The 27,500-nt window shown below is 39.9% G+C and overlaps 1 long non-coding RNA gene across 1 annotated transcript in view; it reads left to right on the forward strand.

The window, feature by feature from the left end:
- Positions 1-27,500, forward strand: part of LOC123508586 — a 47,695-nt gene that overhangs the window by 16,355 nt on the left and 3,840 nt on the right. Inside the window, exon 2 of the long non-coding RNA XR_006675967.1 lies at positions 26,590-26,653. This is a non-coding gene — a long non-coding RNA (uncharacterized LOC123508586). The remainder of the gene's footprint in view (positions 1-26,589; positions 26,654-27,500) is intronic.

Genomic DNA, 27,500 nt, shown 5'->3' on the forward strand with positions numbered 1-27,500 from the left:
ATATAGGCACACACACAGGCGTGCACACACACACATACACACACACGCGCGCGCGTACACACACACACACACACACACACACACACACACACACACACACACACACACACACACAGCAGCAGCAGCAGCAGCAGCAGCAGCAGCTCTATATTTCGACACTAATGAAACAGTTAACGGGAGGGGTGACACAGGACAGGTTGAACTACTCTCCAATTGCTAAACACACACACATACACACACTCACACACACATACACTCACACACCACGTAGTGTAGTGGTTAGCACGCTCGACTCACAATCGAGAGGGTCTGGGTTCGAGTCCCGGAAAGCGGCGAGACAATTGGGCAAGCCTCTTAATGTGTGGCCCCTGTTCACCTAGCAGTAAATAGGTACGGGATGTAACTCGAGGGGTTGTGGCCTCGCTTTCCCGGTGTGTGGAGTGTGTTGTGGTTTCAGTCCTACCCGAAGATCGGTCTATGAGCTCTGAGCTCGCTCCGTAATGGGGAAGACTGGCTGGGTGACCAGCAGATGACCGTGGTGAATTACACACACACACACACACACACACACACCTCCTTTCCTCCTTTTTGCTAAACCTCATTAATTTTTTTTTTTTATTTTCTTGAGATACACTTAAGACTATTCTCATTATCATTGTCTCCATGTATTACTTTCTTATCTCCCTCTCATCACTTTCTCCTTTTGCTAAATCTAATTAATTCAGTTTTTCTTCCCCTCCAAATACACTTAAGTCTCTTGTTATCTATTTTCCTTATTCCCCTTATCACTACTATCTCTATATTATTCCCTTATCTTTCTTTCCTCATTTACTCATTATGGCAAAGCTAGTTTCCTCCTTTCCTCCTCCTTAATTAAGTTTTTTCCTCTCTCCTTCCAAATACACTTACACATTTTTCTCTCTTTTCATTCTCTTTATCACTTACTATCTCTAAATCATTCCTTTATCTTTCTCTCCTTCATTTCTCCTCTTACCAAAGCTCTATATATCTTCTTAAACACACTCAACACTCACATTCCTTCTTTTCATTTTATCATCCATTATCTCGTTATCTCCTTTCCATCCACTTGCATCTCCTCCTTCACCCTTCCCTCACAACTTTCATTTATTGTCACTGTCCTTCCTTCCTTCCTTCCTTCCTTCCCCTCTCTTCCTCCCCTCGACGTTTTGCTCTATTGTGTAACTGTCCGACTTCCCCTCACTTACCCCTCTCGTGCTGCTCCTTCCCCTCGTGTCCTTTCTGTCATCCAGTGCTCATTTCTTCGTTAATTAATGTTTCCAAAGGGTGGGAGTTGCGTGTCGTTATGGGTGGTGATGGTGGTGGTGGTTGGTTTTAGGAAAGGTGTGTGTGTGTGTGTGTGTGTGTGTGTGTGTGAGGGTGTTGAGTGTTACATACTTTTTTTGTGTATTTGTTTATCTGCTTGTATATTAATTTGTGTCTTTATTCTCTCTCTCTCTCTCTCTCTCTCTCTCTCTCTCTCTCTCTCTCTCTCTCTCTCTCTCTCTCTCTCTCTCTCTCTCTCTCTCTCTCTCTCTCTCTCTCTCTCTCTATTTAAACGTTAATACATATAAAAAGGACAGTGGCGTTGATTAAGCTGAAGTTGCGAGGAACTATCTTAAAGCTTTAGAAATAAGAATAATGAATGATGATAGTAATGTTGGTAATGGTGATGACACTGAGAAATAAAAACAATGAGTGATGATACAAATGATAGTAACTTTCTCTCTCTCTCTCTCTCTCTCTCTCTCTCTCTCTCTCTCTCTCTCTCTCTCTCTCTCTCTCTCTCTCTCTCTCTCTCTCTCTCTCTCTCTCTCTCTCTCTCTCTCTCTCTCTCTCTCTCTCTCTCTCATCCATTACACCTCGTCCGTAATAAGCTCTTTAGTAATGCTGAAAACCATAATATGTAGCTCATTAACAAATTTCTCTCAGTGGGGAGTCTGTTCATACGCTTCTCAGTATCGCCCTCAGACCACCACCCATTACCAGCGTTAAGGTAATAAGCAGCCTCACTATTTTCACCTTATTAATGGGGGAACTTACAGCCGTTACGTCTTACAGGTGTTGGAGATTGCTTACCTTGGCTGTGTAGAAGATTGGAGACTAAGATGTGGTGCTTTGGGTAATGAAAAGGAAGTGAATAGTGTATAGAAGTGTAAGCAGGGAGTTTTTTTCAGTATTTCGTGTTAGTGGTGTGTGTGTGTGTGTGTGTGTGTGTGTGTGTGTGTGTGTGTGTGTGTGTGTGTGTGTGTGTGTGTGTATACAGGAAGGTGCTGTTTATTTTTCACATTCGACTGATTTGCCACAACTATTGCTTGATTCAATAAGTGTGATTTGATTCTGAATGTTACGATTTACTGTGAATGCAAGGTTTTACTGTGTGTGTGTGTGTGTGTGTGTGTGTGTGTGTGTGTGTGTGTGTGTGTGTGTGTGTGTGTGCATGTATGTGCGTCGCTTTCATTTACCTACACTCATTCATCCACGCTCCTCTTTACCTGTGTTAGAATCGTGATCGCCGGCTTTTGCACAACGAAAGGCAGCCTGGAGCTCTTATGACGCGCTCTGTGAATGAGGCTCAGACCTGTCACAAACCTCACTCCACTTCTCATTGAGGCAGGACCGTAACTGCTCGCTCGCCACTCAGTAATGACCTTTGGCATCTGAGCGGGACTTGAATGTGAGGCTGCTGATTGAATGTACTTGTTATCCGTCCTCTGTGTTTTGTTCTTGTTGTTTGTGCTTTTTGAGTAAGTGTTAAGGATGTTTTTTTTGTAATTCCTGCGGTTATTATTTTTCTATTTCTTTTCTTGAAACGCGTTATTCTTATGTAAAGGTTTGTTTGTAGAATGATATAAGGTAGTTGACTGTATTGTTATTGTAATGTGGTCCTATATAGATGTTTAATGTGTTTCAAATGACCGAAAGCTCTGTTTCACTTGCATTTTTTCTGTGACGTAATGTGTGTCACTAAAATTAATAAAATGGAAAGTGATAACTGAGTGACAACAGGAAAAAATTAAACAAATCAAATAGTAAAATAAGTCAAAGAATGAAAAAGCGTACAGGAAGAGAAAGAGTATACAAAGTTAGATAGAAACTGGAAGACAGACAGACAGAACAGACAGGAAAAAAAAAGATAGATAGGTAAATAAGATATCTGTACCTGCCCTCATGATAGATGAATTTTACAAGATAATTATCACATAAATAATCTAAATTCTATATAGAAATACAAACAGGGAGACGGACATTCAAATAGACAGACAGCCAGACAGGCAAACAGGTAGACATAGACACGAAAAAGAACTGCACCTCACACTAGATAACTTCTGCAAGAATAATAAACATTACATAGAAAAATTTGAGAACTATCTAGAAACAGGACACAAGGACAGACAGACAGAAACAAAAATGCATCCCACACCCAATGAATTCTGCAGAAGATAAATAATTCATAAAAAAAATTGAAAAACCACATAGAAATATAAACAGACAGACAGAAAGACAGACATGAAAAAAAAAGTTCCCAAGAAGACTGCATCCCTGCCAGACGTATGGGCGCGTGTTCTAATGGCATTATTATTGGAAGTCATTTTGGTGGCGGCGCATCAGTCGGGCTTCCTTGGTGTCTGGCTGCTTTGTTCCTCCAGGCGAAGGTTATTGTTGGTCGTTATGGAGCGCCCTTCCATGTAACGTGTCCTCTTACTCCCTTGACATAATTCACTCCATTGCGAAGGGGAGACGTCGCAGGGAACGGGACGGGAGCAGTTGTATTTTCTTGCCACTTATTCTTTTTTTTTTTTATGTAAGAGAGGAAAGCTGGCCAAGTGCAACAAAAATAAAAAAAAAAGGTCACTTGGTTGCCTTGCAGGTCTCTTCGGTAAAATGAGTGATTGTTTTGAAGGCCTACTCTTAATAAGTGAATTGGTCTAATGTTAATTAATCACATGTCGAAGGAATTATAGAAAAGTGAAACAAGAGTTCTGTTATGTTGTATTTTCTTACGTTTCATTAGCAATTCTTTATCCATGAATTTAGTGTCTAGTTTATCGTTCTGCTAATTATATGAATCCATCACTTGTTAATTATGTGTCGAAGTGGAATAGATGTAGAAAACTTATGGTGAAGTAATAGTGCAGTAAGGTTTATATTATCTTACGTTTGAATAACAGTTCTTCATCAGTGGAATTAGTAACTATTTTCTTGTTTTATTCTTATCAAATATATATATATATAAATATATAAAAATATATATATATATATATATATATATATATATATATATATATATATATATATATATATATATATATATATATATATATATATATATATATATATATATATATATATATATATATATATATATATATATATATATATATATATATATATATATATATATATATATATATATATATATATATATATATATATATATATATACATAGTTTATTAATTGTGAATAGAATAGAAATAGTTGCATGGAAGCTGAGACTAAAGCAGAACACTGTAATTATCTTCTCTTTGAGCGAGATCAATTGATATTCCATTGCTTTACTGTCAGTAAATAACGAATTATTTGTTTGTTTATCCATTTTATTGAAAATTCTTCTTTTTTCCTGGAAATACTAGAAAGAAAATTCAAATTATTCAACAAAGCCAGAGGATGTGAAGCTTAATTTGCATTTTCTTAAAGGGCTCACTGAATTGGAACGTATTTTCTGAGACCTGACTTTGTCTTTTAGCAATGTGATCAAAAGAAAGAAAAACGAAGCGAGGAACCCAGTGAACCTGCCCAAAGATAAAGCTACATTTAAGACGCTCATTTTATTGGCAACAGATATCTGGAAGCTCCGTGCAGTCACAACGCACCAGTGAGTCTGCCACACGGATCGCCTGTCGCGCTTTCATAACACTACGTAGAAGTGAAAAAAGAAGAGAAGCAAAGACAATAACACCAGTCCATGAAGCGAAAATCTCGGCGAGACACCACTGCAGCCCTGAAGAGATCCTGTCACCCCAATACAAGGCCAACGGACAAGACATTTACAGGAAACACCTCGTATTCTTCCAAATTTGCCTAAGACAATGCAGAGAAAAAGGAAAGAAAGAAGGAAGCAGCCTCATATTTTTCCAGCATTACCTAAGAGAAATTTAAAAAATACAAAGAAAAGAAACTGAGGCTTACGTTTATCCCCCTCCCCAGTGCAGGGACAAGGAAGCAGCGGTGTAAATATTGATGCAGGTCTCCAGTGAACTGTCAGGAAAGGTCGTCGTCACTGCTACAGACTGCGATGGACAGAATTACTCGCTTCCCTATTCAGCCTGTTACCTTGTCCCGCCACGGCTGTCTCTGCTCTCTCTGCTCTCTCTGCTCTCTCTCTCTCTCTCTCTCTCTCTCTCTCTCTCTCTCTCTCTCTCTCTCTCGTGGATCGATGTAATGCTGACCCTCTTTTTTTTTTCTTTCTTTAGGGCGGGTGTGGCCCAGATGTTATTGCAGAGAAGAGAGAGAGAGAGAGAGAGAGAGAGAGAGAGAGAGAGAGAGAGAGAGAGAGAGAGAGAGATCCCATTAGGTTTATTTCCTCTGTGGTCAAGGTTAATAAAACGATCTTTTTTTTTTTTTAGTTAGTCGAAGAAAATGAATTGCGGTCCCTGGAATAATTACCGAGAGTGAATTAATGGTTGCTGTTTTTTCCTATATATTTCCGGGTAATTACTGGACGCACGGCAATACACTAAGGAGATTATTACCAGTATTTGTGTTTTTTCCTGTAACTTGTGAGGGTGAACGGGAGAGAAGGAAGGAGAAGGAAGGAGAGAAGGAAGGAAGTAGAAGGAATGAACGAGAAAAGGAGGGTAAGAGGGGATGAGAGAGAGAGAGAGAGAGAGAGAGAGAGAGAGAGAGAGAGAGAGAGAGAGAGAGAGAGAGAATGAGAGTTGGGGGAGGATGGAGTCCGGGAAGGCACGATGAGAAAGGATTATTGGCCTAAAGATTTTTGGTACCTTAGGAAACTTGGTCGCGTCCACACACACACACACACACACACACACACACACACACACACACACACACACACACACACACACACACACACACACACACACACACACACACACACACACACACACACACGTCACTTTCCAGGGCTGAAATTCGCTCCCTTCTCAATTGCAAAGGTTTTCACTAAATTATAGGGAATAACCCGAACTTTTGTATGGGATGTGGTGAATGACAGGCCTGAGTCTTCACCTCTCCCAAATCTTTCACCTGACAACTCCTCGTGAACTAATAACTTCGTACGTGAACCCTGTACGCAATCCCAAAAGCCTAAACTCACACGTTCGTCCTTTTCAGCCTGATACATACACGGTGAAAGGAAAACTAGTAAACAAGAAGATGATTAAGCTAGAAAAGTGTCCCGTGGCATTGAAAGTTAACGAACCGTGCTGCTTTTCCTCATCACTCCATTGAACGTGTTGTAAATTTGCGTTTAGGAGCAATTAAAAGTGTTTATGGAGGTTCCCGCTTTTTTATCCACGCGCTTCAGGGACCAGGAGAGAAGCAGAAAGCGTTTATAAATCCGTACCTTCGGCGTCACAACAAGAGGTGGCTCGTGGGGCTTCTTCTTCTCCTTCCCCGACAAGAAACGTAATTGCAGACGCAGGAACACAGTCGTCCTTGCCTTTGTGACCCCGAAGCAGACAGTTATCAAGGCGCTGTGCAAATTACGTGTTGAATATTTATGAGTCCAGTGTTTGGGGTAGCCTGAATGAGAGACTGTGTTTAATTACTGCCCAGAGAGGAACTTCTGAAAATGTTTTGGTGCGATATTAAGAAAGAGAGGGAAGTGCATCCGTGTTTCAGAGTGTGTGTGTGTGTGTGTGTGTGTGTGTGTGTGTGTGTGTGTGTGTGTGTGTGTGTGTGTTTATCTTAGTTTTTGTACTGCTTCATTTAGTTACATCGTTCATAGTTCTGCTTCATCTTTTTGTTTGATTTTGTTGATGTATCTCTCTCTCTCTCTCTCTCTCTCTCTCTCTCTCTCTCTCTCTCTCTCTCTCTCTCTCTCTCTCTCTCTCTCTCTCTCTCTCTCTCTCTCTCTCTCTCTCTCTCTCTCTCTCTCTCTCTCTCTCTCTCTCTCTCTCTCTCTCTCTCTCTCTCTCTCTCTCTCTCTCTCTCTCTCTCTCTCTCTCTCTCTCTCTCTCTCTCTCTCTCTCTCTCTCTCTCTCTCTCTCTCTCTCTCCCCCTGCAAGAATTCAGAGTAGGAGGGAAGAAAAGTGATTAGCACATTCATTTCCATAAGTTCTTTTTTGCCCCTGTTTGTCTTTTTTCCCTCTCTTTTCTTCTGGAACGTTATTGTGTCTCCTTTATAGATTCATATTTCAGGGAGACGCTTTGGAAAATTTGACTTCACTCTCCATTGTCGTGAAAAGAAGAACACAGAGAAAATTATAGTAAATCTGAAGTTAAAAGCAAAAGAGGTGTATGTGGGGATCCAGAGAGAGAGAGAGAGAGAGAGAGAGAGATGGATATTGATGTAAGGAGTTCATATTGAAAAGAGGAGGAAGAAGAGGAGGAGGAGGAGGAGGAGGAGGAGGAGGAGGAGGAGGAGGAGGAGGAGGAGGAGGAGGAGGAGGAGGAGGAGGAGGAGGAGGAGGAGGAGGAGGAGGAGGAGGAGGAGGAGGAGGAGGAGGAGGAGGAGGAGGAGGAGGAGGAGGAGGAGGAGGAGGATGGTTATTAGGGAAGGCGGAATAGACGAACGCGGTGAAGACGGAGACGGAAGTGAGAGAGAGAGAGAGAGAGAGAGAGAGAGAGAGAGAGAGAGAGAGAGAGAGAGAGAGAGAGAGAGAGAGAGAGAGAGAGAGAGATTATAGTCCAACCACTCCTGGAACCTAATGGAGTTCGGTGACGTAGAGAATGGGGTGAACAAATCCTTCTACTACAAAACAGTAATAAGATGAATAATATATAGGCAGGGAATAGCGAGTGGAGAGAGTGAATCGTGGTTAAAATTTTCATATGTAATAGTTTTGGGATAATTAAAAAAAAATTATTATTGTTTTTATGTAAGAGGATCATTGTTCAAGGATCTACTCAATGCCATATAGAATTACAAAAAAAGAGGATAAGTTCCTTGAAGCATTCCTCTTGAAAATTAAAGCCACAAGGAAAAAGAAATACAGAGGAAGACAAGGAGTCCCAGAGTTCACAATAGAATGAATGATTGATTGGGATTATTGATTTACTCATACATTAGAGAGTTGAGAGAACAGCAATGAGAGAAAGAAGAAAGTCTCTTGCAGTGAGGCGGTGGGACGAGGGAATACATTCAAGTAAAAGGAGAAAGAGGCGGAAAACAATGAGTTAAAGAAGACGAGTTGATAAAACGAATGGCTTTTGATTCCGCTGTTTGAAATGGCTTTAGGAGTGAAATACCGCCATACATGTGAAAACAGCTTGGGTTTGGAGAAGGTAGGCGGATAAGAGAAACTAGAGAGGCTGATAGCGCCTAACTTTACATAAGCCGCTCAATCTAGATACGACACATGAAGTTTCCAGTTTTGAATATAAGTAGATGAAAGACTGAGAATATTCAATACAGAGGATAGGAACAGTTGAGTGCCATTGAAGACCTGGGAACAGTTATCCGGAAAACATATCGACTTGATAGTTGGAGATGTCAAATTTTTCGAGGTATTAAACAACACTAAAACTCTTCTTCACTTACGTATTATATAAAACCTTCCTTACCTCCTCTAACTCTTCACCTTCACTGGCATCACCAATCTTTTCTCCCATAAGTACTCCAATGCTTTCCCTTCGTTAGATATCCACAACTCTCGCTCTTCTATCCGATCTAAGCCTTCTACTGATGCATTCTTCCTTTTTCACAGCAACGAGGTCTACTTTGGATCAAAACCTGCATTATGAAGCGTGGAGTGGTTCATAACGCTGCCGAAAAACTGTAAGCTAAAAACAAAGGGAAAAGAAAATACTTGTGCTCTCAGAAGTTATTATTCTGAACTTTTAACCTCTGCAATACTGGAACTTATTTTTACCTTGAGATTTGTGTACGATTAAACCATTTTATTGACATTAGGAAGGGTGTATGGATGTCAGAAGTTTAATGGCCGCAGTCTTCACTATTTTAATCCCACATAAGTTTCTGAAGCTGTATAAAATCACCAAATATTAAGCAGAATGAATATGGAAATGCGTCGTGGTACTGAATGGGTTAAGAGGCGAGGATTGGGAGAGGATTAGATAGTGCGCTGGTAGATACTTTTTTAGCTTTTTATTTATTTATTTATTTACTTTAAGAATGATCAGAATCTTATTTTGGCATTTAATAATCATCTTCGCACTCTCATCAATATTTGTGTACTACGAAAAAGACCAAATTAATCTCTACTTCTCAGTTTATTATTATTTTTTTTTTTTTTTTGCAAGAAAGTAATGACAACAGTAATGATCAAGAGAGTACTCGCACATTATGAGTACTCTCTTTACTCTGTTCTCGCTTCCTTGCGGACTTTCTTCCTCTTCTCCTCTGCCTCTTCCTTTCATCAGAATCCATCAATATTTTTCTCTGCTTTTCAGTCTCCCAATCATCTTCTCTACTTCTTTATCTTTTTCTGTTCTTTAATATCCTCTCGTCGAATCCCTCCTCTCTATCTCACCATCTCTATTTGTAAATAATCTCTTCTCTCTATCTCTTCATCCTCGTTTCTATCTCTCAGTCTTGATGTACTTTTATTTAACTTTCTTTTATCGGAATTAATAAGTGTAGTCTCTCCTTTGTTTTTGCAGCAGAGAAAGGACAAGGAAAATAGAGAGAACAGACCGTGGTTACTTAATTATGATGAGAGAAACACAGAGACGCAGAAAAGATGATCAGGAGAGAAAAATTAGAGAAGAAATGTTATATTAATTAATGACAATAAAGAGGTAAAGGAGAGGAAGCAGGTAAGGCAGGAAAATAAGAGAGAGAAAAAGAGTACCTGCGAAATATATAAAATGGAAACAAAAGGAAATAAACTAGGGAGGCAGAAAGTGACAAAGGGAATGAAGGGAGGAAACAGTGGTGTAGAGGAAATGGAGGAAAGTTATAGGAAAAAAAGTTGTAGAGAGGGTCAGGATAAGGGAAAATGAGAGGCAAGGCAAAGCAGATAGAATATGGAAGATGAATAAAGGGAAATGTAAATAAAAAAGACAATTACTGGTGAAAGAGAACGCAGTGGTAGAGAGAGAGAGAGGAGAGAGCCAAAAGGTCAAAAGGAAAGGTTTAGCAAGCAGGAAGGAATAAAAAAGATGGGAAAATGGGTGGAAGGGGGAAAGACATGATGGCAATAATTGAATGGAGAGAGAGAGAGAGAGAGAGAGAGAGAGAGAGAGACAGACAGACAGACAGACAGACAGACAGACAGACAGACAGACAGACAGACAGACAGAGAGAGAGAGAGAGAGAGAGTACTGGAAATGGAAAAAAGAAAAGAGGGTGCGTTAAATGGAGGCAAGCTAAATAGAGAAGTGGTTAAATAGATGCATAAAATACTGAAGTGAAGGGAGAGGAAGAGGGGAGAGGAATTAAGAGGACCTGAGGGTATTAGGAAGTTGGGAGTGAAAATTGAATTAGAAAAACTCATCACAAGAGCTAAGCGAGTGTGGACAGGAAGTGTTAGTAATTGAATCAGATTGAAGTGGAGGTGAAAGAATAATGAAAAGGTGTTTAAATTCACTTATGTAAGAATTATTTTGTTATTTTTTTTTTATTTCTGATTAATATGGTGAGGAATTCAGACATTAAGGTAATTTATTAGTGATTGATAATAGGAAATATGTTCTAAGAAGTGTTGTATGCTGATCAACATTCAACACTTGACGACACTGTAATGTGACGCAAGTTTTGGGGATTAGATTTTTTTTTATAAAGCTGAAAGTTACAAACTGCACTTATTCAAAACACCTGTAATACCAGAAAGAAAAGAGTCACACGTTTATGAAAGAAAAGAAAGTCCTCTAAATAGGATTTTTTATGCAAGAGGGAGAACTGCCAAGGGCAACAAAATATTAGAAAAAAAGGCCCACTGAAACTGCAGTTTCCCTAAAACATCTGAAAGAATCAGCCAAAAGGCAGGGACAAATGTCTTGACACCTCCCTCTTAAAAGAAGTCAAGTCGTAGAAAGATGGAAATACAGAAGCAGGCAGCGAATTCTAAAGTTTTTGGTAAAAGAACAAAAACAACCCAAAAAATATATTTGTTTTTTCGATAATGACTTCGTTTGAATTCTACAAAGTTTTGCTAACTGTCGAGAAGTTTGGATAAATTCATATGTATATGAATGATCAAAGGTGGCACTTTGTTAGCACTGAAAATGTTAAGACAGGTTTTAGAAATATTTTGTAATGATGAAAATCTTTTTCAAATATATATATTGAAACTTAAAAAAAAATGCATTGATATGTTTTGGTCGTGGGAAGTATATTCAAACTGAACAAATAGATAAATTAGTAAATAGATTAATGAACAAATAATTTTGCATATGAAATTGTTTTAATTCCCACTCGTTGCTTTGAACCGCTCACATCCCTGACTCGCGAGCAGCACACCAACGAACAGTGTGTGCAACTGATGATGCTGCGGCACCATTTATCAACCCGGGATGAGGCAGGAAATTTAAATGAGAATCTCACAATAAAACAATGACCGTTTAGAGGAGAACAATGAAATATGTAGAGGTTACAGATTAAAAAACGCTCACCTGGAGACCTTGAAAATATCAGGAAATAAACGGAGCTCGTGTGTGTGTGTGTGTGTGTGTGTGTGTGTGTGTGTGTGTGTGTGTGTGTGTGTGTGTGTGTGTCTGCACTGTGTGTGTGCAGTGTGTGTGACAGTGTGTGTGTGTGTGTGGTGTGTGTGTGTGTGTGTGTGTGTGTGTGTGTGTGTGTGTGTGTGTGTGTCACAACTCCTCGATGTGTGTGTGTGTACTCACTGTAGGTGAACAGTGGCTACACGTGTGTGTGTATCTGTGTGTGTGTGTGTGTGTGTGTGTGTGTGTGTGTGTGTGTCTGTGTGTGTGTGTGTGTGTGTGTGTGTGTGTGTGTGTGTGTGTGTGTGTGTGTGTGTGTGTGTGTGTGTGTGTGTGTGTGTGTGTGTGTGTGTGTGTGTGTGTGTGTGTGCGTGCGTGCGTGCGTGCGTGCGTGCGTGTCGTGTCGTGTCGTGCGTGTGCGTCTGTGCGTGTGTCGTGTGTGTGTCTGTGTCTGTGTCTGTGTCTGTGTCTGTGTCTGTGTGTGTGTGTGTGTGTGTGTGTGTGTGTGTGTGTGTGTGTGTGTGTGTGTGTGTGTGTGTGTGTGTGTGTGTGTGTGTGTGTGTGTGTGTGCTGGATAGGGACGAGAGAGAGAGAGAGAGAGAGAGAGAGAGAGAGAGAGAGAGAGAGAGAGAGAGAGAGAGAGAGAGAGAGAGAGAGAGAGAGAGAGAGAGAGAGAGAGAGAGAGAGAGAGAGAGAGAGAGAAAGTGGGGGTAGAGAGAAATGGATGAATGTGGATCAGGGGGGGAGCACCAAGAAGCCCGGCACAACCATCCTTAATTCTCCTCCACATCTTCACCAGCGTCTCACGATATAACTCACCTCGCACCAACCAAAACACAATTGCCTTTACTGCTACACGATGAATTCAGAGTAACCTCAACTGAGTAATATAGCGGAAAACAGGAGGTGGAAAACAGGAGGCGACAATTTCCATTATAACATGTGTGACGGCATAGCTCTTGTTAATGCGATTATCTCCGCCTCAGTCCCGCTAACTATGCGAGCCGGGGTGTTGTTGTTGTCTTCACGTGCCTGTTGTTCCATATCTATGTGGCTGCAGCTGTTTCCATCACGCCGCATAGTCGAGGTGTTGCAGTAAACTGTGTGGGAGATAACCAGAGCTAGATATAAATAAAGGTTAAAGTGATATATTTACTTCCTATTATTTCATGTGTGTGTGTGTGTGGCTGTGGTTGTTTCCATCACGCCGCATAGTTGAGGTGTTACAGTGAATCGTGTGCAAGATAACCGTGGATAGGTATAGAGGTGAAACAAAGGTATGTGCCGTGTCTGTCATTCATTGTGTGTATAGAGGTGAAACAAAGGTATATATCGTGTCTGTCATTCAATGTGTGTGTATCAGCAGCTATTTCCTTCCCGCGGCATTGTTAATCCCTTCAATACTGGGACGCATTTTCACCATGAGTCCTGGGTGCGATTAGAGGATTTTATTTACACTAGGAAAATTCTATGGAGGTCAGAAGGTTAATGGTTTAGAATCTTCACTATTTCAATCCCCACATGAGTTTCTGAAGCTGTATAAAATCACCTAATAGTAACCAAAATAGATATGAAGACGTGTGATGATACTGATGTGGTTAAGTTAATTGTTAAAGTGGTCCGTTTGAAATAGATAAATATAAATGTAAACAAAATTAAAATAAAGATGTCTGCTATCTTATCTCTGTGTATCAGCGGCTGTTTCCATCACGAGGCACTGTTGAGGTATTTCAGTTGTTTGCGTGAGACATAATTACATTGGATAAACATAAAACTGGAGTATTTAACGCGTCAGTAACTCCATATCTCTGAGGCACATACAGTTCAGGTGCTACAGTATTTCATGTGAAAGGTAATTGTCTCAAGGATACATAAACCCAGACTGACTATTTACTGAATATAATCGCATATCTATGAAGCAACAAATAATTAACGTTTAGCAGCCCGCCATGTGAAAGATGACTATAGAAAACCAGACTCAAAGATTAAACACTTGAGTACCAAGACGCGTTTCTGTATTCATTCTGCTTACTATTTGTTGACTTTATACAGCTTCAGAAACTTATGTGGGGATCAGAATAGTGAAGACTGTGGCCATCAATCTTCTAACCTCCATAGACCCTTCTTGTTGTCAATAAAACCGTCGAATCGTACACAAATTTCAAGGTAAGAATGTGTCCCAGTACTGAAGGGGTTAATATAGAGCGAAGAATCAAACTGTAACGTTATGGTGGTGTGTAAGTGAAAGCAGGATGTTCCCGTAACTGGAGTTTATTTACAATACTCCACAAGTCACTTGACACGAAACATCAAAGTGGGGGCCGCTGGGCTGTGGTGGTGAGTGGTGTGTGTTGTGTCCACGCGGTGACAAGAAGGGCCGCCAGAATGGTAAGGGCGGCAGACAGCGAGGGAAGCCGGTGGTGAGTGACACGTGGGCCTTGGCGACGGACAGGGCAAGAGGTGGGGGTGAGCCCGTCAGTGGTGGTTGGTGAACTGCCCAGCGTCCAGCCCTCAGTGTCGTGGTCGCCTCGCTTGACGCTCCGATTACTTGTTTACTCCGCACCGAGCAGATAATTAACTATTCATGCACTATTCCAACATCCCTAGATTTGGAGGCTGATGATCTTTTCCGGCCTGTTCTAATTAGCTGATGTACATATGCTTAGCTATATGTGTTGAATCCTTTACTCTATTGTTAATTATTTAAGTACCAGTTTGACGCATTATGCGTAATAAATTTAATAAAACAAAATAAAACTATTCCAACAGCCACTCAGCACGTTCTCGTAACACAAATACTTATTGTGCCTCTCATTCTGATGTTTGAGGCTTTGTAATGCACAATATGATAAAAAAACACACGATAACTAAAAAGATAAAAAGAAAAGAAAGATGCACTGATTATTAAAGACTGCAGGGAAATATCTAGTAAAGATAAAGATAGATAAAGCTAGACTAGTTAGCAGAAGAGGTAAGGAAAAAGATCCCCACCATAGTCTGTTTATTCCAGCAACGGATGAAATAAAGGAAATGTTTAGCTTAGTCAAATGTAAAGGCAGAGATGAACCCGGAGCTTCTCTTCACTGTGTTGTGAGGGTAAACAAATATGAAATAAAGGAAAAACAAAAGGGAATGAAAGTGTGTGTGTGTGTGTGTGTGTGTGTGTGTGTGTGTGTGTGTGTGTGTGTGTGTGAGAGATAGAGAGAGAGAGAGAGAGAGAGAGAGAGAGAGAGAGAGAGAGAGAGAGAGAGAGAGAGAGAGAGAGAGAGAGAGAGAGAGAGAGAGCGTACAGATAAGGCATATCTTGAAAAAAAGAGAGGGAAAATGGAAATGAGGGCTGAGACAAAACGGGAGGTAGTGTGTGTGTGTGTGTGTGTGTGTGTGTGTGTGTGTGTGTGTGTGTGTGTGTGTGTGTGTGTGTGTGTGTGTGTGTGTGTGTGTAAAGGGGGGGAAGGGAGGAGGCTGCCAGGTGAGGGTCTAATGGAGAGAGAAGAGGCATCGTGTTTACCTTTACCTGCGTCGTAATTGGAGGTGTGTTGACAAGGGTGGGCGGTTCTAAGTTGTGTGGGGGTTCTTTCGATTAGGCCTCCACCTCTCCCCCTCTCACTCCCTCTCCCCCTTCCCCTCTCCCTGTCCGCCCTCCCCGCACTCACCTGTCCCTCATCTCCTGTTCTTTTCCCCTCTTGTCTCTGTCTTGTACTCGGCCTTCCTCTCTCTCTCTCTCTCTCTCTCTCTCTCTCTCTCTCTCTCTCTCTCTCTCTCTCTCTCTCTCTCTCTCTCTCTCTCTCTCTCGCTCTCACCTGTCTACCACATCCGTTTAGCTCATTTTCACCTGCCCACCTTACCGTCACCTATCCTCCTTTTTTCCTCTCAATACCTGTCTTTCACCTCAACACTCCACGGATGGGTAAACAATGGGTAAACACAGGCGGCTTCGAACCTCCAAAGTAAATCAATGCACTCATTAATACCTGGACGTGAAGAAAGAAGCAAGAGAAAAAAAAAATAGCGTGTGAAAAAAAAATGGTTAGGGAAAATGTACAAAGCTACTCGTTAATTTCGTTATTTATTTATTCTTTTTTTAGGATTTGTTTAATAGGTTTGCAAGTCGCCCTCCCTTCCTCTCTTCCACGTACTCTCACACTCCACCTCTCTCACTTCTCTGTATATCGGATATTTATACATGTAATTCAATTTGTCCCAGCACGTGTATTACCTTCCCGGCAAAGGAGAGTGCTGGAATGGTAAAGATATGACCTAGAGAGAGAGAGAGAGAGAGAGAGAGAAGGGGGAGAGGGAGAGAGAAACAAGTGAGTTTTAACCTGTAGGGAAATCAGTGCAAAGAATGGCAGGTGATCTTTGGCACATGGCTGTCCCTGGAGATCTGGACGGGAGGAGGAGGAGGAGGAGGAGGAGGAGGAGGAGGAGAAGGAGGAGGAGGAGGAGAAGGAGAAGGAGGAGGAGGAGAAGGAGGAGGAGGAGGAGGAGGAGGAGGAAGAGGAGGACGAGGACGAGAACGAGAACGAGGACGGAGGAGGGAGAAGGAGGAGGAGGAGGAGGAGGAGGAGGATAGTAGGGGAGAAGAAAAAGGAAAAAAGAATAATGAGAACAAAAACCACGAAGGAGAAACGCGATGACAAAAAAATAGAAATGAAGATAATGAAGAAGATTATGGTGAAAGCAAAAGCAAAAAAAAAGAAAGTGAAAGTTACGATATGGTTCTGATGAAGATGTAAGACAGAAAAAAAGGAAGAAGAGCAAGAAGAGGAAGAATAGGAGGCAATGAAAACGAAATAGATGTAGACTAAATAAGCAAGTAAATAAGTTATAGGAGAATTATTGAAAGTAAGAATGTACATAATAACGAGGGAATATAATTGAAAAAGACTACAGGTAAAAAGAAATAATCGTAACATGAGAACGTGATAAGATTGAAAAGTTATTAGTAAAAAACACCTAATGAAAGATAACAAAATGAAAGAATGTAATAAATGGAAAGAATAAAAAAAACCTAATGGCGTGACTGATGAGTTGGGGGATAGAAATATATGAAAATTCAGAACACACACACACACACACACACACACACACACACACACACACACACACACACACACACACACACACACACACACACACACACACACACACACACACACACACACACACACACACACACACACACACACATGATCCGAAGCGAAAGACAAGGAATGATAAAAGAAATATTAATAACAGTAATAATAGTAATAAAAATAGTAATAACAATAATAGTATTAACACATACGAAAAGAGGAGGAATGCGAAAAATGACAAAGGAGAAACAAAACAAGGCACAGTGAAACAAAATAAGTCGAAAAGGAGACCGAAAGAATGAAAGACATACGAAGAAAACGAGATTACTTGATGGGAGGGAAAGAAATAAGGCAAAGGACGAGAAGATAGAAGTCCGGGAAGGGTAAAAATAGAATGAAAGAAACGAAGAATAAGATGAGGCCGTACACAGAAAGGGGAGTAATGTGATAACAGGGAAACCAAGGAGAAAATCAACGCAGGGAAGTGGAAAAAGGGAAGAAAAAGGAAAGTCAATGTTTTTTTTTTCATTTTTTACCTTTTATTCATAATTCGAGGAAAAGTTAAGGGCGTGAATCTAATGAGGAGACGAAAAGTGGGGAGGAAACAAGCGGGAAAAGATGCAAAAGGGAAATTAGTAAAAGCAAGGAAAAAAATGGAAAATAAAGACGACCAACGGTACATATTTGGAATCAGGGGAACGAGAAAATGGTAAAAAAAGAGAAAATATGATAACAGGGAAATAGGAAGACATCGAGAAAGAGAAAAGGAAATACGGAGAAAAAGAGGAAGGGGAAAAATCACTGAAACGAATAGAAATCTAAAAAAAAATAAAGGAAAAGGAAATGGAAACATAGAAATTAGAAAATTGAGACAGAGAAAAAAGAAAAACATCTCGAGAAGGAGACAAGGAAAGAGTGAGAAAAAGAGAAAGGGAAAAAATTGAAACGAATAAAATCTGAAACGAAAATGGATGAGTAGAAAAAAGAAACAGAGAAACTAGAAAATTGGGAGAAAGGAAACAGCGAGAGAAAAAAAAGGAAGGGAAAAAGATGACCGAAACGAACAAAAATCTGAAAAAACGGATGAATAGAAAAAAAAAAACAAATTAGAAAACTCGGACATAGAGACAAATAGGAAACATAGAGAAGAGACAAGGAAGCAGTGAGAAAAAGAGGAAGGGAAAAGTGAATAGAAATCTGAAAAAAAACGGATGAAAAAAAATAATATGAAACAGAGAAACTAGAAAACTTGGACACAGAGGAATAAGAAAACAGAGAAGAGAAGGAAACAGCGACAAGAAAAAAAAAGGAAATTGAAAAAGATTAACAAAACGAACAAAAAATCTGAAAAAAAATGGATGGAAAGGATGGGAAACAGAAATTGGAAAACTAAGACATAGGGAAAAATAGGAAAACATAGAAAAGGAGACAAGGAAACAGCAAGAAAAGAAAGAAGGGAAAAAATACAGAAACGAATAAAATATATAAAAAAGTGGATGAAAAGGAAAAGGGAACAGAGAAAGTAGAAAACTGGGACAAAAGAAAGAAAAAGGAAGAAGAAGAGACAATAAAAGAAAATCAAAGAAGAAAACATAAAACAGAAAGCAAATTAAAAAAAGAAAACGGTAAATCAATGGAGCTATTTTATCAAAACCGAAGAGAGAGAGAGAGAGAGAGAGAGAGAGAGAGAGAGAGAGAGAGAGAGAGAGAGAGAGAGAGAGAGAGAGAGTTAGAAAAATGTAAAATATTGTCTTTGATTAATGACATTCTTAGCGACGCGTGGGAAATAGAAAAAAAAATAATAAAAAGACGAATATACACACAGATCATGCAAACATTTTTTCTTACTTTCCAAAAATTAACTCGTTAAAAAAAAGGTAAGAATTAAAAATATTTCACAGATTTAGTTTCGATATTTGCGTTACATACATGAAAAGAAACACATTATATTAAATCACTGAATGGAAGATAAATGTTTACAGAATTGAATTTAGAAAGTGAACTGAAATGCGTGTAGGAATATGTGATGAAAGATTGAGAAGAAAACTCGATAGATAATAACAAGGTCAAGAGCGGCGATTCTTATTTATTGTCATTTTTTTTATTCTCATAAATTAGAACAAGGGAGAGAAAAAGAAAGGAAGAGAAAAACAGTAGGTAGTGATTAGTTCTCTTCATTTTTCTGTAGAGAGAGAGAGAGAGAGAGAGTGTGTGTGTGTGTGTGTGTGAGTGAATTTGTTTTCTTGAATAAATTACAAGGAGGAGAAAAATAGAAATAGAGAAAAAATAGTATGTAGTGATTAATTCTCTTGATTTTTCTTTAGAGAGAGAGAGAGAGAGAGAGAGAGAGAGAGAGAGAGAGAGAGAGAGAGAGAGAGAGAGAGAGAGAGAGAGAGAGAGAGAGAGAGAGAGAGAGAGAGAGAGATTAGTTTTCTTGATTTTTTTCTTCAACATCTTTATTTGTACCAAAACTTTCGTGTCCTCCGAAATCTGGCTTTTTGCTTTCCTTCCTCCCACTCAGCAACCCGCTCCACTTTGCTCTCTCTCTCTCTCTCTCTCTCTCTCTCTCTCTCTCTCTCTCTCTCTCTCTCTCTCTCTCTCTCTCTCTCTCTCTCTCTCTCTCTCTCTCTCCTCTCTCCTCTCCTCCTCCTCCTCCTCCTCCTCCTCCTCCTCCTCCTCCTCCTCCTCCTCCTCCTCCTCCTCCTCCTCCTCCTCCTCCTCCTCCTCCTCCTCCTCCCTCCTCCTCCTCCATTCTTAACATCTTCCTCGCCTTCTCCCAGTAACTTTGTATCTTTTTTCTTCTTTTTCCTTCTCTAGCTCTTTCTCCTTCTCCTTCTCCTCTCTTCTCCTCCTCCTCCTCCTCCTCCTCCTCCTCCTCCTCCTCCTCCTCCTCCTCCTCCTCCTCCTCCTCCTCCTCACCTCCTCCTGCTCCTTCTTGCCTTTTCTCTGTCGTCTTGTTCACTTTTTCTCGTGCTCATTACTATTCTGATCTTTTCATTCATGCTCTCTCTCTCTCTCTCTCTCTCTCTCTCTCTCTCTCTCTCTCTCTCTCTCTCTCTCTCTCTCTCTCGCTCTCGCTCAAGCTCTTGCTCTCGCCTTCTCTTCGTCCCTTACATATCCACCAAGTTTCTTATTCCTCACCCGCCATTTCTCTCTTCCAGTCCTCGTTGGCATCCTTCCTTCGTCTTACACCCTCTAATATCCACCTGGACTCTCCCTCAACCCTCTATTTCCCACTACCTGCAGCAGCTTTCACCCTCCTTACTTGCCGACCTAGCCAGCCTGCAGGTCGAGGGAGGAAAGCCACTGAGACGCTGCAAATACTGGAGGTGGTTTCACTGTTTGCTTGATCCTAAAGCCACCTTCATTCCCAGCTGTGGCGGATGAGGGGACGAGAACGCAAGGAACCAAGAAATAAAAATAAGGAAAAAATTGTGTTATTTGAGAGATGGCGGGTAGTTGTGACGAGTATAAAGGGAGAAATGTGTACTGATTCGTTGGTTCTTGTTAGAAAATTTTAGGATCGAGTACTGAAAAAACACAAACAAAGAATGAATTTGACCTCTTTACCACTTGACGTATTTTTTACCTGAGTTCTGGATATGATTTGATGATTTTATGTATATAAGGAAGGGTCTATGGAGGACGGAAGATTACTGGCTAGAGTCTTCACTATTTCACTCACCCCACATGAGTTTCTGAAGCTGCATAAAGTCGCCATATGGTAAGCAGAAATAACAGGAAAAGGTGTCATGGTATTGAAGGGGTTAAAACCTGTTGGCGCATACTGATTCTGAAAGTATAGCGGGGTCATTGAAAAGAAAATGGACCACAAAATAATACAAAGAAAGATGAAATTTTTAGTACATGTGTTAGTTAAGCCTAAGGAAAGAAAGACTAGGAATGACGGCAAGTTAAAATTTTGGGAAAAGATAATACACATGTTGTCCTATAGATGATGAAATTGTGTGTGTGATTCACCTCAGTCGTCTGCTAGTCACCCAGCCAGTCTTCCCCATTACGGAGCGAGCTCAGAGCTCATAGACCGATCTTCGGGTAGGACTGAGACCACAACACACTCCACACACCGGGAAAGCGAGGTCACAACCCCTCGAGTTACATCCCGTACCTATTTACTGCTAGGTGAACAGGGGCCACACATTAAGAGACTTGCCCATTTGCCTTGCCGCTTACTGGGATTCGAACCCGGCCCTCTCGATTGTGAGTCGAGCGTGCTAACCACTACACTGCGCGGTGTGTGTATGTGTGTGTGTGTCTTAGAGAGAGAGAGAGAGAGAGAGAGAGAGAGAGAGAGAGAGATTCATGATTACACGAGAACTACGCAGTCACACACACACACACACACACACACACACACACGCAGTACATACGCTCTTACATTTTTTCTCTTCTTCTTTAATTCCTTTTATGAATTTAGTGAAGGGTAAGAATGAGGAGGAGGAGGAGGAGGAGGAGGAAGAAGAAGAAGAAGAAGAGGAGGAGGAGGAGGAGGAGGAGGAGGAGGAGGAGGAGGAGGAGGAGGAGGAGGAAGTAGTGGTGGTGGTGGAGGCAAACAAGATAATTACATAATAGAAAGAATAATGTTGCTTATATTCAGTAATTTAGGGTTTTGCTCTCTCTCTCTCTCTCTCTCTCTCTCTCTCTCTCTCTCTCTCTCTCTCTCTCTCTCTCTCTCTCTCTCTCTCTCTCTCTCTCTCTCTCGAGTAAATTTAGATGTTGACAGAGGAGATTGTTTCATGAATAGAAGAGTAGGCAAATAAATAGTAAAATACATACATGCATACGCACAAATATACATGCATACATACATACATACATACATACATACGTACATACATACATAACAGAGGATGTAGAAATGTGAGGGAAATGCTTGCAAGGAAAATAAAATAAAATGCTTATTAAGATGATAATTATGAACCTCACGTGGAAATTCAATGATGCATATTTATATCAGCAAATTCTTTCCTTCACAACCCTGAATGACCTCCTTCAAGATCTCATATCCTATTAAAGGTCACTCAACCGCCGCCACCACCACCACCACCACCACCACCACCACCACCACCACCACCATTGCCAGCACCATCACAAATGCCTCCTCCCCCACTTCTTCTCTTCTGGCTTTCTGGCCTCTTCTTCCTCTTCCTTCTTCTTTCTCGTTTTTTACTTTATTTTCATCATTCTTCTCCCCTTGTCTCTTCCTCCTCGTCCTTCTCTTTGTTTTCTTCATTTCATTGTCATTCTTTTGCATGTTCAAAGACGAGCAACGAAACTAATCCCCGGAATTCGTGGCCTGTCATATGAAGAAAACTCAAAAGACTAAATATGTTCTCCCTCAGAGATCGTCGCATCCGAGGTGACCTCATTCAAACATTTAAAATACTTAAAAATATAGATAGGATCGACTATGAAAATCTTTTTGAGCTTTCGCAATCAGTAACGAGAAATAACGGCTTGAAGCTTAAAGGACAGCGATTTAATACTGATTTGCGAAGAAACTTTTTTAACGTAAGAATAGTTGAACACTGGAACAAGCTGCCAGCGTCCGTCGTCCAAGTTAACACGGTAGCTACGTTCAAAAGTAAATTAGACAAGTTTTATAAAGAAAATGGTTTCCGATAATTTTTTTTTTTTTTTTTTAGCGACAGTAGTAGTTATGCTAGATATCTCTTTTTGTTAGCGAGAGCAGTAGTTACACTAGATATCTCTTTTACGTAGCGATAGTAGTAGTTACATTAGTACTCTCTTTTTTCCCATCTTTCCTGTGTAAATTTCCCCGATTGTCCTTCTCAGCAATCGGGGTGTATTTTTCGTCTTATTTCTTGCCGGGTGACGCCGGAGGGAGTGGTGGGTGGGGAGGAGCTTCATCTGTTCTATCCTTACCTCCTACTAAGTATGTAGCTTCTGTACATGTAGTTTAGTAAACGAGTGATCTCGTTATAGGTCGCAAGGCCTCCTGTCACTCGTCTTTCCTATGTATTCCTATGTATTCCTCTTTTTCTATATTCTTGATCATTACTTACAGATTAACAACTACAATAACTTCACATACGTTTAAAACATGAATATTAATTAATTTGGTACTCTTTATTATGCTTCCATATTCACTGTTTTTCGTCCCTTCGCTTCTCCCCTTTCGTTCATTAATTTTTCATCTGCACTAACAAGCCAGCCCTGTAAACGTCACGCATATGAACGGGTAACGTATACAGTCATGCATTCATAAAGCGGCGATTCATTAGTGATGGTGATTTTGTGATGTCGTACCCAAAGAGGAAAAGTGTCGTACGTGCTCTGTAATTTGGCTTGTGTTATAGTTTTCTTTCGTTTTTTGAGTTTTGTCTGATTGATTGTTGCTCGTTTGTTTATATTCGTTTGTATATTTGTTTGTTTGTACTCGAAGTGAATAGTGATGTAATTTATAAGATTATATTCATTATTATTTTTGTTTGTTTGTTTTTTACATTCTTTTGGTTGTTGTTTTTTTTTTGTCTGATTTTGTTTACTGTTTGTTTGTTTTTTTATTTGTACGTTATGTTGATTTCATCCCAAACTTCATTTTTTTTTTCTATTAACTTACGTCGATTTTCTTTATTTTGGTTTGTTTAATTAGGTTGTTTATTAGTGTTGTGTTAATTGTGTTCTCAGCCGTATGTTTATTTTTCTTTATGCGTCTTTTTAATACATGTATAGCTTCTTCAATAACCATATTCAATTTTCTTTGTGTGTGTTTTTTTTTTTCTCATTATATTCATTTCTATCACAGACATTCTTTATTATAAAGGTCCATTATGTTTATTCTTACATTATTTCTTTCTGCTACATACTACTACTACTACTACTACTACTACTACTACTACTACTACTACTACTACTACTACTGCAACAACAATAACAACAACTACTACTCCTACTACTACTACTACTACTACTACTACTACTACTACTACTACTACTACTACTACTACTACTACTACTACTACTACTACTACTGCAACAACAACAACAACCAACAACAACTACCACCACTACCTCCGTCATTACCACCAACTATAAAAAGAAAGATAATGACTGATAATTTGTAATAATGGGATACACACACACACACACACACACACACACACACACACACACACACACACACACACACACACACACACACACACACACACACACACCACTGGGCGCTTGTATTCCAAACTGGCGAACCTGGACACAGTTAGAATGCAAATCGGATCCATCAAAGAGAGGCGGTGGAAAATTTGCATAGCGGAGGGAATTATTATCACCAAGAGGACCATTGGGTGACATTTTTCAATACAAATGTCCATAATACTGCTGTTCTCTCTCTCTCTCTCTCTCTCTCTCTCTCTCTCTCTCTCTCTCTCTCTCTCTCTCTCTCTCTCTCTCTCTCTCTCTCTCTCTCTCTCTCTCTATTGTAGTATGTATCTTTCAATGCATTTTAAAGAAGTTCTGTATATGTTTGTAAAATTAACAATGAAATCCACAGCTAGCATTATTTATAACATTGGCAGTAGTAGTAGTAGTAGTAGTAGTAGTAGTAGTAGTAGTAGTAGTAGTAGTAGAGAAAGTTGTTTTCAGGATTAGCTATTCATTTCAGAATAAAGAAAATGGATAAATATATAGAAAATTTGCATATTGAGAGATGATTGAGAAGAGGAGGAGGAGGACGAGGACGAGGAGGAGAAGGAGGAGGAGGAAGAAGAAGAAAAGAGAAGGAGGAAGAAGAAGAGGAAGAGAAGGAAATGCAAAAGGTAATGTACGAGGTAAGAGATGCAGCAAAGGAAAGAAGAAGAAAAGAAGAGGAAGAGGGAAAAGGAGAAGTGGGAGGAAGAAGAGGAATATAAACGTATAATAGAAATGCAGACTACGGAGAACGTAAAAGAGGAAGAGGAAGAGAAGGAGGAGGAAAGGAGGAGGAGAGAGAGAAGGAATTCCAAAAATGAATATAATATGAAAGAAGAAAGCAAGAGGTGGAAGAAAATTATGATAAAGGAGATAAAAGGGAGAAGATGAGAGGCAATAAAGTCAATAAATCCAAGACACAAAAGAAAATTGAGAAAATAGGTCGTAGAGAGGTGTGAAAGGACTCTCTCTCTCTCTCTCTCTCTCTCTCTCTCTCTCTCTCTCTCTCTCTCTCTCTCTCTCTCTCTCTCTCTCTCTCTCTCTGCTTATTTCTTCTTTCATTCCTCCTTTTTTATTCATTCCAACTTCTCTTCTGTTTGTTTCCTCTCTTCTCTTCTTCCTTTTCGTTTTAATTCTCATCAACACAATTTCCTTCTATTCTTGTTATCAGTTTTTCTTTTCCTTGTAATTTCTTTCAGTTTCTTTATTATTTTCATCAATTTGTCTCCTTCCATTTTTTTTTTTTTATTTTCACATTGCTTTCCATTCCTCGTGTTTTTCTTCTATTTGAGAACGTGAAGTCTAAACGTGATCATCTATTCGTTACTTGTACATTTATTTAGTGTTCTTTCCATCTACCCTTTATTCTTCACTCGGTCTTTATCTCGTTTTCTGTTCCTATTACTCTTTCTTGTCCTTATGTCTTTCCCTGTTTTTTCTTTTTTTTTTTTTCTTTTGTCATCTTCCTTCAGTAGAGACGTTTCATTTTCCTACAAAGTACTGTGTGTGTGTATGTTTGTGTGTGTGTGTGTGTGTGTGTGTGTGTGTGTGTGTGTGTGTGTGTGTGTGTGTGTGTGTGTGTGTGTATGCAAAGTTATCTGTCTGTACTTCTCTTAGTGTCTGTTAGAGTTGAGTGCCCACCTGATTAAGAGCGGCAGAGAGAGAGAGAGAGAGAGAGAGAGAGAGAGAGAGAGAGAGAGAGAGAGAGAGAGAGAGAGAGAGAGAGAGAGAGAGAGAGAGAGAGAGAGAGGTTTGAAATATCCATGAAAAATTAATAAGTACACAATAAAAAAAAAGACAGCCATTCAACCGTCGTGCATTTTTCAGACAACATACAACAGATAGATAGTGTGTGGATTTCTGGAACAGCTTTTCCTCTGCTGCGGTCAATCAAATTGTGGTTCATTGGTCTTTAACTCTTCATCAGGGCCGTGGTGGACTAGGGAAAGACCGGGACACCAGGTCAAATAGGTAATGCACATGTCACTTTTTTCTTATTGTCATTCGTAACTGATTATTTATTGTTTTATTATTTTTTTTCATCTATGTTCGTTAAACCAGCTTTCCCTTATTATTACAAGTTTTTTTTTTAGTAATGATTATGTAGATATTAATAAAAACTCACTGTTGCTTGCATATCTTCCCAAATTTACGCTTTTTTCCTGTTTTGCAACCATCTCCAAAGACTGAAATAGTGAAAAATTGACAGATATATATTCTTTTTTATCGCCCTTCGTTGTTCTCTGTGCTTATAAAGATTCCGTACATTGCTTTCAGTGGTATAAATTATTGCGACTGTCAGTGAAAGAGTAAATTTTTCATATTTCTCTTACTGCAATACAAATATGAATTCTCTATGATTTTTATTTTGCGTTGTTTTAATTACTTATATGCGACAACCTTGAATATGACAACTTCTCTGTATGTTTTGACTGTTAGTGTTCTTTATTTAGCTTTGTAGTTATCGTACTGTGTTTGCATTCCATGATTCTAACACCTTCCGTTTCTCTTCAGTCGCGTCACTCCCGCCTCTCACCTTCCACTGGCACTCTGAAAGCTACACACCTGCCTCTGTGAAGTAAGTGTAATTTGTCACTGTTCTGTGCACCTACATTGTCTTTTGGGAGTGTTTTAATTTAGTACTTGTTGTGCTTTATTTATCCTTTGTTACATGTTTCCATCCGAATTATTAGGATGAGTATTTAGGAGCTTAACCCCTTCAGTACTGGGACGTATTTTTACCTTGAGTTTGGGTATGATTAGACGATTTTACTTACATTAGGAAGAGTCTATGGAGGTCAGAAGTTTAGTGGTCAAAGTCTTCACTATTTAAATAGCTACGTAAGTTTCTGAAGCTGTGTAAAATCACCAAATAGTAAGCGGAATGAATATAAAAACGTGTCATGATACTGAAGGGGTTAAACACTTCAGTGCTTAAAATATAGTTCCCTCTACTACCACGTCCATCAGTGTGTGTTGCTGTGTGAATCGCCTTCCGTGAACTAACCATTCTAATTTGACCCTGGAGGCCCATAGAGGGATTAGCGATAATTGTTTTGGATTGAAGTCGATGTAGGAAGTTCACAGTAAACGTTTCACGCATTAGCAACGTTTGATGATGAGCCTGAAAGTGGAGGGAACTGTACATATGCACGCACGCACACACACACACACACACACACACACACACACACACACACACACACACACACACACACACACACACACACACACACACACACACACACACACACACACACACACACACACACACACACACACACACACACACACACACACACACACACACACACACACACACACACACACACACACACACACACACACACACACACACACACACACACACACACGTACAAATGCCTCAAGTACTAATTCCACAAGAACAGTGAATTGCATGTTAA

The sequence above is a fragment of the Portunus trituberculatus genome, chromosome 25, assembly GCF_017591435.1.
Source record: "Portunus trituberculatus isolate SZX2019 chromosome 25, ASM1759143v1, whole genome shotgun sequence".
Lineage (NCBI taxonomy): Eukaryota > Metazoa > Arthropoda > Malacostraca > Decapoda > Portunidae > Portunus > Portunus trituberculatus.